Genomic DNA, 14,694 nt, shown 5'->3' with positions numbered 1-14,694 from the left:
CCTGTTAGACAGCTTCAGCCTGGCCCTGAGTCAGCTCAGGGGACTCCCCCTGCCCTGCACCAAGGTGACCATTAGGTCTGATAACACTGTGCTGATAAGATCCTGGGAGAATGGATGGATGTCTAGGCTTCTGGCTTCAATATGGCCAAACCCTGGTCATTGTGGCCATCTGGGGAGTAAATCAGCAGATGGAAGATCTCTGTCTTGACTTCTCTCTCTTCCTTTCCAATAAATATATACTTCTTTTTTTAAAAAAGAGTCCAGTTCTTTGGTCAAATGCAAACCTTCTTCCACATTTTCTTTAAAATATCCTCACAACACAAAATAATAAACTCATTCTGAGAGCTGGGTCCAAATGGACCATTCAGGTATACCATTAGTTTAATGTCTTGATTTCAACCCAGAGTTTTAGGTTGCAGATGACTCGCTCTTATATGCTCATAGAAAAACATGCTTTTCCACCCAAATATTAGAATAAAACTGTGGATTCAGGAAGACATGCTGAATTCTTATTCTGCAGCTCTTGGCACAATCCCTACTACTCCCTGGAGAGGTCTATCCCACATTGGTAGTTGAGTGTAAATGCTAGGGGACCCCTGGAGGATTTCTTTTGGGCGATGATGTGGTCAGATGATCAGATCAGCCAGCCTGAGAAAAACTGGAAGGCACTGAGACAGGAGACGGGAGCCTTGATGGACTGGAGTGAAAGAGGGAGGGGGGCTCTGCTGCCCGAGCTGCAGTGATGGGGTGGGGAGAGGGAGGCGGAATCCACAGCCTTCACTTAACGAATTGTTGTTACGAATAACCAAGGGGAGTGAGAAATCCAGGATGCTGCCTGTGTTTCCCGTTTTGATCTGATAAATGATTCAATGAGAATTACGACCCCATTGTGCTTCCTGCTTCCTATGACCAACAGAAAACCCCCAGGTCGGCTAGTGATCAGTCAGAGTACTAGGGCACTTCAAAGTCTCCTGGAAGATGGAATTAAACGATCCATTTATTTTGGCGCAAAATACATTTGAAAAGCATGCATAGTGTTTTCATAACAGGTATTTTCCCTGAGCTTTGGGAAGAGCCCTCGTGTGAGTTGCTAGGGTGACTGGTTGACTTGACTGATTCTGCTTTTATTACTGGAAGACATCGTGCAGTGCGCTTGTAGTAAATAATGCCAAGATGCAGCCTGGCTCTTCATCTTCCACTGGTGACGTGGACCCAGGGGGCGTGACAAGGGATCTGGACGAGGGGACATGGTTAGGTTTGTGAAAGAAATGGACGATCTCTGGTCTCAGGCGAACTGGTTTGACTTTCTATAGAATTTAAAGCTTTGAAACTTCACTCAGCTGAGCAACAATTTCCTTCTCTCCCTCTCTATGCACTATTACCGAATGGCCAGTTTTATTACTTTCTGCTTCCTCCTTGAGCACGGCAGATAAGCTTATTGGAAAGCAACACTTAGTCCTAATCTTGGCTCATTTTAAACAGACCCTGAGGATTGGCGTCCTGGAAGCTTTCCGATAGCCTCTGATTGGGTTTGATTCTCTGGGGCAGCCGTCTCCTTTGCTTGTCTGCTTGGGTTTTCCCTCCTCATCACCTCTGGAGGCAAAAGCAAGGCTCCAGCTAAGGTGCTGGGGACTCAGAGCCGAGGCAGAGAAGCAGCTCTTAGCCCTGAGGCAGACATAGCAGCCTTGCTTCTTTACTTCTTTTTATTAAAAAATGTTTTCTCCTTTCTTAATATTGCCCCTGATTTTATTTTCAAAATTGCAAAAAAAGTAAATTAGATTTTCTCCAGTGAGCATGGGAAAGATGATCCTGCCCCTCTCCCCTGCCTGTCTACCTGCCTGCCTCCCACTCCCTCTCCCCTGCCTCCCTCCCTGCCACCTCCTTCCCTTTCTCCCTCCCTCGCACTGCTTGCTAAGTATTCCCTTTGATCTTTTGCTTTTCTGCAGAGGTGATGGGCTGTAGCCCTGAAGGAAGGCCAGTCCTTGCCACCCAACCTCACATTAGCTTCCTCTGTATCCTCAGCCTTATCGTGGTGCCTGGTTCCTTTAAGCAAGATTGTGATCCTTGATATTTGCATTTAGTCAACTATTTATAAATAGTGCTTAAAGCAGTATTTCTGTGCCTTATCCCCAAGCATGACCGGGAGACTCTTCTAGAAAATGTAGAGCCTTGCTCAGGTGCTCCCCGTTCCAGTGTGTTGGCAGCTGTCAATCAGGAACTTTTGAAGGCCTTCCTGTGGTGCTCAAGATGTGGACAGCTCGTTAGCTGCTAAAGTGAAAGGAAAGTGAAATGAGAAGTGTATTTTAATTGTAAATTCTGACCAACATGAAAAAATGTTGCAAAATTCTGGGAAAAAAAGGTGGAACTTATCTTACCTTTTGAATCTCTCATAAAACATTTACTTGCTCTCCAGTTCCTATTGATTTTTAAAAAAGATTTACTTGTTTATTTATTTTGAAATCAGAGTTAGAGTCAGAGACATAGTCCAGCTGCTGGTTTGCTCAGCAGATGTCTGTAGCAGCCGGTGCTGGGCCAGGGAGCTCCTATGGATTTTTATGCACCTGTCTCTGTCAAGGGGCTGCACACCCAGGAAGAGCAACAAATTCTAAAATTATGAAAATGGTTAGTTTCTTTTTTTTTTTTTTTTAAAAAAGATATATTTATTTGCTTGAAAGTCAGAGAGAAGGGGAGGAGAGAGTGAGAGCGAGAACAAGAGCAAGAATGAGAGAGAGAGAGAGAGAGAGAGAGAGAGAGATCTTCCGTCCGCTGGTTCACTCCTCAGGTAGCCACAATGGCCAGGACTGGGCCAGGTAGAAGCCAGGAGCCAGGAGCTTCATCTTGGTCTCCCACATGGGTAGCAGAGGCCCAAACACGCAGGTCATCTTCTGCTTTCTCACACCATTAGCAGGAAGCTGGATCAGAGCGGAGCAACCAGGACAGGAACTGGCACCCACATGGGATGCTGGCGCTGCAGGCGGTGGCCTTCCCTGCTGGCCATGGTTAGCGTTGATAAAGATGGTGTAGCTTCTCAGGAACATGGCTGCAGTCATTCTACTTCAAATTCACCTTCCAGTTGCTCAACTTCTTTTTTAAAAAAGATTTATTTTATTTATTTGAAAGAGCTAGAGAGAGAGAGAGAGAGAGAGGTCTTCCATCTATTGGTTCACTCCCCAAATGGCTGCAATGGCTAGAGCTGGGCCTATTCAAAGCCAGGAGCCAGGAGCTTCTTCCGGGTCTCCCACAAAGGTGCAGGGGCCCAAGCACTTGGGCCATCTTCTGCTGCTTTCCCAGTCCATCACAGAGAGCTGGATGGGAAGTGAAGCAGCTGGGACTTGAACCTGCATCCATGTGGGATGACAGTGCTTCAGGCCAGGGCTTTAACCTGCTGTGCTACAGCGCTGGCTCCAACTTACACAACTTCTTAAGGCCACAGACAAACATTGTTTAAATTGGTAAGCCTGTCTGAATATTGTCTTGTTACAATGTCTTGTTTATTTTCCAGATCAAATAGAAATCATTCAGTGAAAACAACTCCAAATTATTAAAAGCAAAAATAACAAAACAGCTCCAACTATCAGAAATATCATAGGCAAACAGATTCAGGTAGTATGTATACTGAGACACTTTTTACACTGGTGTAAAGGAACTACATAAACACCAATAAAGGAGAGGAATATGTTTTGGAAAAACCAGGGAAGTTTTGTCTTTTTTTTTTTTTTGCCGAGATAATGTCAGTGTATTGAGTATCAGCTAGAACCTAAGAGGCTGTCAGTCATCACCCTGCGGGGGGCTGAGGGAGAAGACCCCCTGGCAATTGCGGAGAGTGGGTCCAGTGATGATTTCTGATTTTCTGAGAGCACAGGAGGGAATTGGGACCCGGCATTCTGTTTTGTAAGCATTCGCGAATTGGTGCCCTCTTGTTGCATTGTCTTCAGAAGGCGTAGGCATGGGAGGGATTATTCTAAAATGAATTAAATCACTCAGAATTATAACTTGTCCAGGGTGCTAGCTAACAGTGATGACCATCATCAAAAATATGGAAAAGAGATAGATGATCATTAGGTAAGCAAAGATTTCCACTGAATTTTTTACTTTAAAAATGAGGCCTCTGTAAACACTGGGCATGGTCCTGCCCCCCACCCCCACCCCGTGTCCTTAGCAGTGCTGCATGGGGGCTGCATAAGGGCCGTCTGACCCAGCCTCACTGTGGGTGCATGGAATCGGAGTCTCTTCTCCAGTCTTGTTTTTAGCCACATTTGGGCTGGGCGTTTGGTCTAGCGGTTAGGATACCACGTGGGATGCCCTATCCCATGTACAACTTCCTGGGTTTGAGTCCTGGCTCTGCTTCAGATCCCGCTTCTTGCTAATGTGCACCTTGGGAGACAGCATTGCCGCCCCTGTGGGAGACCCAGGCTGAGTTCTCAGCTTTGGCCTGGCCTAGTACTGGCTGTTGAGGGCATCTGGGGAGTGAACCAGTGGATGGAAAATCTCCCTCTGTTTATCTTTGTCTCTCTCTCAAATAAATTAACATACAATAAATCACATTTTTCAGGGGCTATTGGATCACAAACATCCTGTTGCACTGTAGCCATGGCTTAGCTATGAATTAGAATGTATATTTTTCTTTCTGCATTCTAAAACGGCAGATACTCTTATGTCTGAAGGGCAGGTTCGTCTGCAGGATCTAAACCATAACCACATAATGGCTTGGAATGAAAGTGCAAGTTAAATATCATCATTGTGACAGGAAGAGAGAGAGGTAATGAACTGAAAGCATCGCTTATAGGAAAAGTGATTTAAAATATTCACTAAAAACATAGCCAGTTTGGGGAGTAGAAAATGGGCAGGCACATGGATTTGCAAAATTTATTGGAGCACCTTTGGGACACATAGGAAGTGATGTGTTTCAGACTGTGTGTGTGTGTGCATGGATACACGTACCTGTATATACAGACAGACACATACATATGAAGCTACAAGTATTTTGGCAAAAGGAATGAGTTGGAGGCTATTTAATGACATTATTTTTATGATCTTGCCCAGTAATCCTCTTGGGTGGACTCTGGCATGGAGGAGGGCTCTGAAATGAGTCCCAGGCTGTGCTACACGCCTGCCAGCGTGAGCTTCCTGTGGCACCTTGACCAGCCCAGGGTGACAAGACCAGCAGTGTCAGCAGACGGTGATCTGGCTATGGCTCTGAAGGTCTGGCCTCTGATGTGATTGGCCCCTGCAATCGGTTGACTTGAAAGAAGGAGGTTACCTTCTTTGTGTGTGTTGGGGGCCGAGAGCAGGGAGGGGTATGGGCAAGGGGCTTACCTAATCAGCTGGAGTCTGCAGAGCAAAAACAGAAGAGGAGATTCTGCTTCAGGACAACACATCCACCCCTGCCTGGGGTTTCCAGGCCTGGTCCCCAGCAATTTAAGGCCAGTTCCTTCAAATAAGCCTCTTTAGTTCTGTGTATTTGTGTACATATTTCTGTCTCTCCTGGGTCTGGTTTTCTATGGCGCCTTGACTGCTATGGTCGGATAGGGGCACTGGCCAGTCTCAGCTTTCCTGATTTGAATCTGATCTTTGAATGACTTAAGTCACATTCACGTAAACACAGATACTAAAGTCTGGATAGTATTCGGAAGAAGGGCTCTTATTGGGTGGCAAGCGACCGAGATAACAATGCAATTCCGTGAGTACTTTTTCTTTAGAGATGAGTTGTATTCCATTCCCTGAAGTTTCTGAGCCGACTTGCCCTGCACGGCCTTCAGGAGGAATACGGTGCCGTCATTCTTCTTTCCTGTGAAAACAGAGGTTGTGAATTCTGCCTGGGAGTCTGAATTCTTCAGTGTGAGGAATAATTTTAAATTTGCTGTCAATACTGACAAAGAAGAAAATCCTTACCAGAAGTAACCTAATAACCAGATAATGTTTTAAATAAATGTGCTGATTGCTGTAGGTGAGGCTCTGTGCCCATTTACCAGGGCACAGGCTGTTGGGTGTGGCAAAGGTCTGGCTGTGCCCCCACCTGCCCGCCCCCTTCTGCCCCCGGAAAGGGTGGAGGTTGTGGGGGGGGGCTCCTCTGGCTGGTGAGCTGCAGGAGTGGGAGTGTGCTGCCTGACTGGCCCTGTCCAGAGTGCTATGAGGCCTCCGTTGGCAGAAGTGCACAGTCCCTCAGATTAGCTCCTGCCTGCATGGCCAAGTTCATTTCCAGTGCTAGGAGCCTCGTTGTGGCTGCGTGAGAGCCGTGTCCTCTAGCCGTGGGTTTCCAGGAAGAGCGTGGAGCTGAGTGACATGAGATCTGTGCCCTTGGTCCTCTTGCCACGTTGCCATCGTGAGAGAAACCTGCTGTCCTCCTGTCCCTGACCCTCCAGGAAGGCCACCAGCACTGTGGACCAACCGGAGACCCACCTGGGAGCTGACCATGCACTGCCCCGGCCCCGGCCCCGCTTTAATCTGTGAGATTCCTTCCCCCACTCCACTTCCTTTAATCCCTTGGGGAGTTTGGGGATTGAGCTCTAGCTGCCTGACTCCAACTCTTGCTTTCTTCCACTAGAAATAAGTAAATAAATACACTGCTAATCAAAGTCTAACCACACTCACCGCCAGAAAATCTAATCGTCACCAAAAGTCTCCTCCCAAGCCTAACACTGCCTCCTCCTCCTCTCCTGCTGTGGTTGTGCTGCACATCGGGTGTTCTGACTGCAACTTGCTGGCCTGAGCGTGTCTGGACACTTCCCAGTAGGAACAGTTGCATTTTAATTAATTCCCCTGAGAATTTAGATAGTATAATTAAAAAATCCATTCTATGGTTTTCTTCCAGGTGATTTTTTGCCTCCAGTTGCCCATCACTGTGGTTAGGAATCGAGCGCGACATAGGTGGGGCCTGTACAGGAGGCAGCATTTACTCTCTGGGGCGTCCACCGTGTTCCTCTTGGCTGGACCAGAGACGTCAGCTGCTCTGGGAGTGCACGACACAGCAACGGAGGAGTAAACCAGTGCCCCCGGCGCTCTGCCCACGATGTCAGGGGAATGAGGAGGCAGGGCCTGGCACCTGCCCATCCCGAGCAGCAGGGGCAGGAGCAGGGGCAGGGGCAGGGGCAGGAGCAGGGGCAGGGGCAGGGGCAGGGGCAGGAGCAGGAATGAGACCCAGGCGCTGGCTTGAGAGATAATTCTGTCTGCAGCTGGAACCTGGGAGCAGAGTCAAGCTTGCAAATTAAAGTGTGGGAAGTATAAGATATTAAGTTTATGAATAATGTAGACTCAAAAAATGGTGTCTTAAGCAAAACGGGAATTTGCTTTTCTCCCCTAAGTAGAAATCTCTGGGTGAGAAATCCACATAGAGAATGGAGATACCATAAAGTAACCCGGGCCCCAGGCTCCTACACATTTTGTGTTCTGTCATTCGTTGTGTAGGGCTTGAAATCTTTTTTTAAAAACATTTATTTATTTATTTGAAAGAATTACACACAGAGAGAAGGAGAGACAGAGAGATCTTCCTCTGCTGGTTCACTCCCCAATTAGCCGCAATGGCTGGAGCTGCGCCGATCTGAAGCCAGGAGCTTCCTCCGGGTCTCCTACATGGGTGCAGGGGTCCAAGGACTTGGATTATCTTCCATTGCTTTCCTAGGCCATTTAGCAGGGAGCTGCATCAGAAGAGGAGCAGCTGGGGCTTGAACAGGTGCCCATATTGGATGCTGGGCACTGCAGGTGGCACAGCGCTGGCCCCAGGGCTTTAAATCTTAAGGTAGCCTCTTGACCACACTTCTGCCACTGGAGCTTCGGCTGTCACATCCAAGTTCCAGGCAGAAAGAGGAACTAAGAAGGGCAAAGATACTCATCAACTGACTCAGCCTCCTCCTATAGCTCTCCCCCCATCTAGGAAACTCTGCAACTCTCACTCCTGTTTTCTACCCAACAACTTCTTTCTTCTTAGGGGTCAATCACGGACCAGGACTTGATGGTTCATGGATTCAAATGCAGCTGCTCTTGTCTGCAGAGGGTGTTGAGAGACACGAGGCCTGGTTTTTCTGGACACAATGCCTCTCGAGGAAATGTTAGGCAATGGGGGAAATCAGGAAGCCAGGGTGGAGGCGGTTTGCGGCATTTTGCCAAATTATCTCCTCTCCTGGTGCTGCCATTTCTAAAATTATCCAAACCAACCCTGGCTTACAGGGCTTGCCATGAGGTGGCCTCTGTGTACTTGTTCTGAACTTTATATTTTCTCTTTCTGGATCTTTGTGTCGCTGGCTCTTTAAAGTCGCCTTTTCAGAGAAGATGTTCCTGAAATGTGGTGTGTCCCCAGTCACGCCGATCACACGGCCCAGTTTACGTTCCTCCTGCAGCCTTCGGCATGGGACAGTGCTGTGGTCTGAACGTTTGTTTGCTCCCTAACTGCATACTGAACCCTAACCCCACACTGTGATGGAGTGAGGAGGCGGTGAAGTCAGGAGAGTGGAGTCCTCACTAGCGGCGGGGTTGGTGCTCTGAGGATGGGGGCTCGTTCTACCAGGCAGGGGGACAGTAAGAAGGCAGCATCTAGACTGGGACCTCACCTGACTCTGAGGCTGTGGGCACCAGACTACCTGGCCTCCAGAACCGTGAGAAATAAGTTACTGGTATCTCTAAGCCACGCAGTCCATGGTGTTCTGTTATAGCAGCCTGGGTGGATTGATAGACCTGCCTCTGTTCATTTGTCTGCCTCCGTGTCTTCTGCCAGCGCATAAGCCCCTGGAGAGCAGGCACCTGTCTGTTATGTTCCCTGATAATGATGTTTCAAAATTTCTGTAGAGACTTACATAATAAGCTTGCCTGGATATGAAAGGAAATGACCCAGGGGCTGGTGCCGTGGCTCACTAGGTTAATCCTCCGCCTGCGGCGCCGGCACCCCGGGTTCTAGTCCCGGTTGGGGCCTGAGATTCTGTCCTGGTTGCTCCTCTAACAGTCCAGCTCTCTGCTGTGGCCCAGGAGTGCAGTGGAGGATGGCCCAAGTGCTTGGGCCCTGCACCCCATGGGAGACCAGGAGGAAGCACCTGGCTCCTATCTTCGGATCGGCATAGTGCGCCGGCCGTAGCGGCCATTTGGGGGGTGAACCAACGGAAAGAAGACCTTTCTCTCTGTCTTTCTCTCTCTCTCTCACTGTTTAACTCTATCTGTCAAATAAATAAAGAAAAAAAGAAAAATAATAACCCTTGGCACTTCGATGGCAATCGAGTCCTGCTTGACCATGGGGAAAGATCTGCACCTTGTGGAACCCCCAGGAGTAGTCTAGGGTCTACCTGGCGCAAGCAAAGTGCCTCGCAGCTCTGTGCTTGCTTCCAGCTCCTGGTTCAAGTTTGCACATCATCCAGAATCCAAGTTGGCACTGACTTGGATCTCCAGGATTCTTCCAGGATTAAAGAAACCTTGACTACAAAATCTCTGGCCCATGTCTCCCGTGCAACTATGCTCTTTGCTGGTAGAAATGCAAGTCGAGTCTGTGGTCCATGGAGAGCTGTTCACGCCTACTGCAGGTGGGGGCAGATCCTGGGACTGAGGGCATGGGAACTCCTTCCAGGCCTGGATCTCTGTTCCCCTCCCCCGCCTCCGTGCCCTCTCCTGCACGGACCTCTGAGCACAGCACCAGCTGTCACACAGCTGTGCCTTCCATGACGGGGACCCCAGGGCGGAACAGTGCTGCCCTGCAGATGTGTTTCTCACCGCCTGCATCAAAGCACTGAATGGTTGTTAAAATGCAGGTTCCCAGGCACAGGCCTGCCCCTGAGGCTGCCAGGTGCCTCAGGAGAGCTAGGGACTCACGGCCGCTCACGAGCAGCAAGCTCTCTCCCAGGCTGGGCCGGAATGCGGTATTTTAGGGTAATTTTCCTAGGATCTTTATGCTTGATGATCTCCCTCTTTATAGTCAATTTCACAGAAGCCAATTGAGTGATCTGAGCTCATGTAATTATCTGGAAGTCGGCCTCCTGCACTCTGCTTGGAGATGGACGTGGGGGAGAAACCGTGGGCTTTGGAAAATGCAGGGCCCTGGGTCTCCAGAAGTCAGTGGGAAGAGCTCCACTGACACCCAGCCCCCCGTGGGAGGGAGCGCGCCTGTTTATTCCCATTGTGTGCCTGCTGCGAGCGCTGTTCTTTCTCTCGCTGCTTGGAGCTGCCCGGTTGTGTGGCCTGCAGTCTGCGTAACGTGAGATTCAGCTCGTTTCAATGCCACAGGCACTTATTGCATATTCACCACATGTGAGCATTTTGCTAGCCTCTGGGAGAAGGGGATGAGATAGATGTCAAGATCACTAAACGATGGCCCTGCCGTTGGGGCTGCGACCTCCTGGGAGAGACATCACTCAGCAGCTAAGCATGGTGCGAGGACGCAGCAAGTCAGCACTGACGAGGCACAGCAGTAAGCGAGGAATGATTCACTCACAGAGGAGGTTCTGGAAGGCTGCTTGGAGGCAGTGTCATTGCTGCAGGGGGCAGGAGGAAGAAAGGGCAAGTTGCCCAGAAGGCAGCTGGAGTTACATAAAGGACGGCGAGGCGGGATCTGCAAGGAGACCGTGCTGTGTGTGAGAGATGTGTCTGTTTTATGCTGCGGCTTTCAGCCTATGAGACAATGTAGACTATGCCTCCAGACCTGGGGTGCAAGGCTGCTTGCTGGGTATCAGTCAGTGAGCTGTCAGCTGTGTCACCCAGATGGATCAGCTGCCCTCAGACCTTCTCATTCCCCATCCCGAGCAGCAGATGGAGGTTCTCTGTGGTGCTGGGTCTCTAGAACTGGGTGTCCTGGGGCATCCATGTGCTCACATCACACATCTTTTAAGTTGCAAACGGTGATGCCCACTGCCTCTCGCTGCTGGATGCTGGGGAGGTCCACCCTTGGCCTAATTCCCTCTTGCTGTCTAGGACCTATGTGCTCAGTCTTTTCAAATTTCCTGGTCCTTTTCCTGCCTCCCTTGATGGCACATGGTGTGTTGGCCATACACGTTCAGATCACATGACCCACGTAGGTGTGCTCTCTGGAAAGTAGCATTTCTGCACCTCAGCAGTTACAGCAGCCTGCGCTGGCTGAGGCTGGCTGGGTAACACTGTGATGGGCTTGAGATGGGCAGCAAATGCTCCAGGTTCTCACTCTTGCCTAGACCAAGCATGTGCAGACATTACAACGATGTGCATGCTTTAGTTAGGAATTTGTTGGTTTGAAGGAACAGGGACCCAACTAAAGTAGCTCAGGTTGCAAATAAGTGCCTTGACTTATAGAAATCCAGGGATACATCTTGGCTCTTAGCTCTACTTCTTCTGTGTTGCTTTCTTCTTAAGTTAACTCTCTGCATGTGGCAATCAAAGTGGCCAGTGGCCGCTCCAAACTGAGCCCTCACAGCTCCCGCCTCCAAGCATCTGGTGTGAAACAGCACAGGGGGCTTCTGACCGGTTCTGCTTGGGTCACGTAACTGTTCTGGGGACCAGTCTCTGTGGATGATGAGGGCAGAGCCGGGTCACTCCAACCACTAGGGAGCAGATGAGGCAACGGAACCACAAAGAAGGCATGTTAGAGAACCCATGACCTCGGTAACATGGAAATTCTGCCTTCCAAGTAACAGCCATTTCCAGTCTTTGAGCCAGGAGGTGAGCACTTTGCCTGAGGCATGGGATGGACATCCTTTCAGTCCTACTACCCTCCTTTCAAAGTTGCCTCAGCCCTCCTGAGGGTCTCCAGGTCCACAGCACACATGCCTCGCCAAGGAGAGAGTCCTCTACCCCAGGTTCCTGCACTGACTTTGAAATCAGGTATGTCTGTGAGGAGGGCAGCCCAGGTACTCTCTTGATTGTCCGATTGATTTTTCAGCTTCAATCCTGTTAACCTAAGCCACCCCTCCCACCCCTCGGGACATTGAGTAATGCCCACTGGAGTGTTACATCTACCCGCTTAATTTCCATTTGAGAGATTTATGTGTGCGGTTGGGCACATTATTACCCTTGTGTGGGCACTCAGCACTGTTTGTGAATTAAGATTGATTACACGGGCAGCCACCTACACAGATTGCTTAGAAGTCGTTAATTCATGGTTGGCATTAACTTGTTTGATGGATATCATGAAACGCAAGTCAGAAAGAGCTACGAGTTCATTTCAGGGAGGATGGGAACACGTTGCTCCCAACATTGTCCCATGATGCATTATCTGGTGACGGGCTTCTTCAAGCAAGGGTCCCTCAGAACACCTGCTCTGCAGGTACCAGAACTGGCAAAGCGTCCACTTTCCTAGGACTCGCATAGATGAACGGAATCACAGTCTCTAGGAATGGGGCCCAGGAATCTGCATTTAAACAAACCCCCACTTGTTCTTTATGTGCACTGAAGTCTGAGGACCCTGTCCAGAAGTTTCCGCGATGGTGCTCTGTGGGCTATTTCACAGTGTGGCAAAAGAGCAAGATTGAGAGACCTTCTAGCCACTCAGAGATGTGTGGCTTACCAAGAAATTGCTTCACTGGGTGCCCAGCCAGGCAAGTGCTAAACCAAGAACCCAGAAGGCTGGGGATGAAAGAGTGTCTATGAGCAAACCAACATGGTGGGACTGGGTAGAGCTGTTCTGTGTTGATTTTGTAGCTGATGAGAGACCACAGGTCTGAGCTTTGCTGTGTTGCAGGATCTTTCAGTCAGATCCAGGGGAGGAGCCAAATCCTGTGTTAGAGTGAGGCTTCTCAGACTTGAGGGCAGATAGAGTCCCCTGGAGGGCCTGCGACACCAGATTCCTGGGCCTCACCCCACAGATCCTGAGTCAGTTAGTCTCAGGAGGGGTCCAGGTTCAGTAGGTCACCTTTGAAGTATCAAGGTGCAAGCTTTGCACAGTGGCAGTATCGTAGCCAATGAGGTTTATCTAAGGCACGATTATTGCTGATTGAAAACTTTTCCCAATACCCTGCCATAATGACTTGAGGTATCAAGGACTCTTGTCCTTGGGGAGTGGCCAGGCCTTGTTTCCCACATGCATGTTCCATCTGTCTTTCTGGAGTCCTGTTGGGGGTCAACAGAGAATATTCTGTGTTCTTGCTTTGTGCCTGTGGCTATAGCATAGCACTTTTCTGGATCTTTTTAAAACCCAAATTGTCTGACATTTAGGACATTTTTAGCTCCTCTACTCAGATACCTTAAGCATAAACAGCCAAGCCCAGGTATGGGTGGTGATGCAACTTTTGATGAAGGGAATAGAGCTCTTGATCTTGAATAGAATCTTTTTAGGGGATGATTTGGAGGCAGAAAAATAGTTACCTTCAATCCCTAAGTTGTCTGGCTGGAATCCTGGAAATTAAATTGGCAGAAGGCAGACTAATAAGAGAAAAAGAGTTCATTAAGACATGATTGTACGGCCGGCGCCGCTAATCCTCCGCCTGTGGCACCGGCACACCGGGTTCTAGTCCCGGTCCAGGCACCAGATTCTGTCCCGGTTACCCCTCTTCCAGGCCAGCTCTCTGCTGTGGCCCGAGAGTGCAGTGGAGGATGGCCCAAGTGCTTGGGCCCTGCACCCCATGGGAGACCAGGATAAGCATCTGGCTCCTGCCTTCAGATCAGCGTGGTGCACCGGCCGTAGAGGCCATTGTGGGGTGACCCAACGGCAAAGGAAGACCTTTCTCTCTGTCTCTCTCTCTCACTGTCCACTCTGCCTGTCAAAAAAAAAAAAAAAAAAAAGACATGATTGTGTGTGCATATAAACGGGAGGAACTCAGTGACAAGTAACTCAAAGGGATGGTTAGAACTGGGGCTTATATAGCATCTTAACAAATTAAAATAAATCTACAGAGTTAACAAGTCAAAGCAATGGGGGTTAGGCTTCCAAAGATAGCAGTTGTGGGAAGATAAATATGAAGGGGAAACAAAGAGAAGATGAGGGATATTTACATACGATTTGTTATATAGACTCCTCTTGCTCATGGGGCCATCTCTGGCCTAATAAGAAACTGCAGCTAGCTGTCTCTGGTGATTCAGGGCCTAAGCTCACAGGCAAACCAGGGGTCAGGACGGGTTGAGGCAGAGTTGCTCTGGCATCTGCTGTTTCTTGAGCATCCTCACCTCAAAATAATCCTTGTGCCAAAGTGGCCTATTTTAGGGTGAAATATTCTTATCCCCTATAGGAGTCATTTTGAAGATTTATTTATTTATTTTCAAGGTCAGAGTTACTGACAGGGAGAAGGGGAGAGAGGTAGAGAGGGAGAGAGAGAGAGAGGTGGAGAAGGAGAGAACCATCTGCTGGTTCATTTTCCAAATGGCTGCAGTGGCCTGGGGTTGGGCCAGGCTGAAGCCAGGAGCCAAGAGCTTCAGCCCATTCTTCTACATGGGTTGCAGGAACCCAATCAGTTGGGCCATCCCCAGACCATTAGCAGGGAGCTGGATCGGAAGTGGAGTAGCTGGGGCAAGAACTGATGCCCACATGGGATGCACAACATTGGCTTCCCTCCAGGAGTGTTGCTTCTTCCCCTTCTCCCCTTGGCCCAATCTGTGGATTTTCTCTCTTGAACTCCTTGCAACTAGAGACAGCCTAGTGTCTCTTCTTCAGATGAGCACCCTCCCCTCCACTTACTCTGTAAGGATTGTGCCAAGCCTGGTTTCTTTTCTTTTTTTTCTTTTTTTTTTCTTTTTTTTTTTTTGAGCAGGTGCCAGAGCTCATATTCTGCATGGATTTTGGCCCAAAGAGAGATCGCAGCAGCCATTTCCAGGACAGTGCTC

The 14,694-nt window shown here is 49.1% G+C and overlaps 1 pseudogene; it reads left to right on the top strand.

The window, feature by feature from the left end:
* The first annotated feature begins 12,810 nt into the window (after positions 1–12,810).
* LOC133776472 (U4 spliceosomal RNA) lies at positions 12,811–12,926 on the top strand (annotated as a pseudogene).
* Positions 12,927–14,694: the final 1,768 nt, after the last annotated feature.

The sequence above is a fragment of the Lepus europaeus genome, chromosome 17 (genome assembly GCF_033115175.1).
Source record: "Lepus europaeus isolate LE1 chromosome 17, mLepTim1.pri, whole genome shotgun sequence".
NCBI lineage: Eukaryota > Metazoa > Chordata > Mammalia > Lagomorpha > Leporidae > Lepus > Lepus europaeus.
Note: the sequence above shows the minus strand (reverse complement) of the source record. Positions and strands in the feature narration are given on the sequence as shown.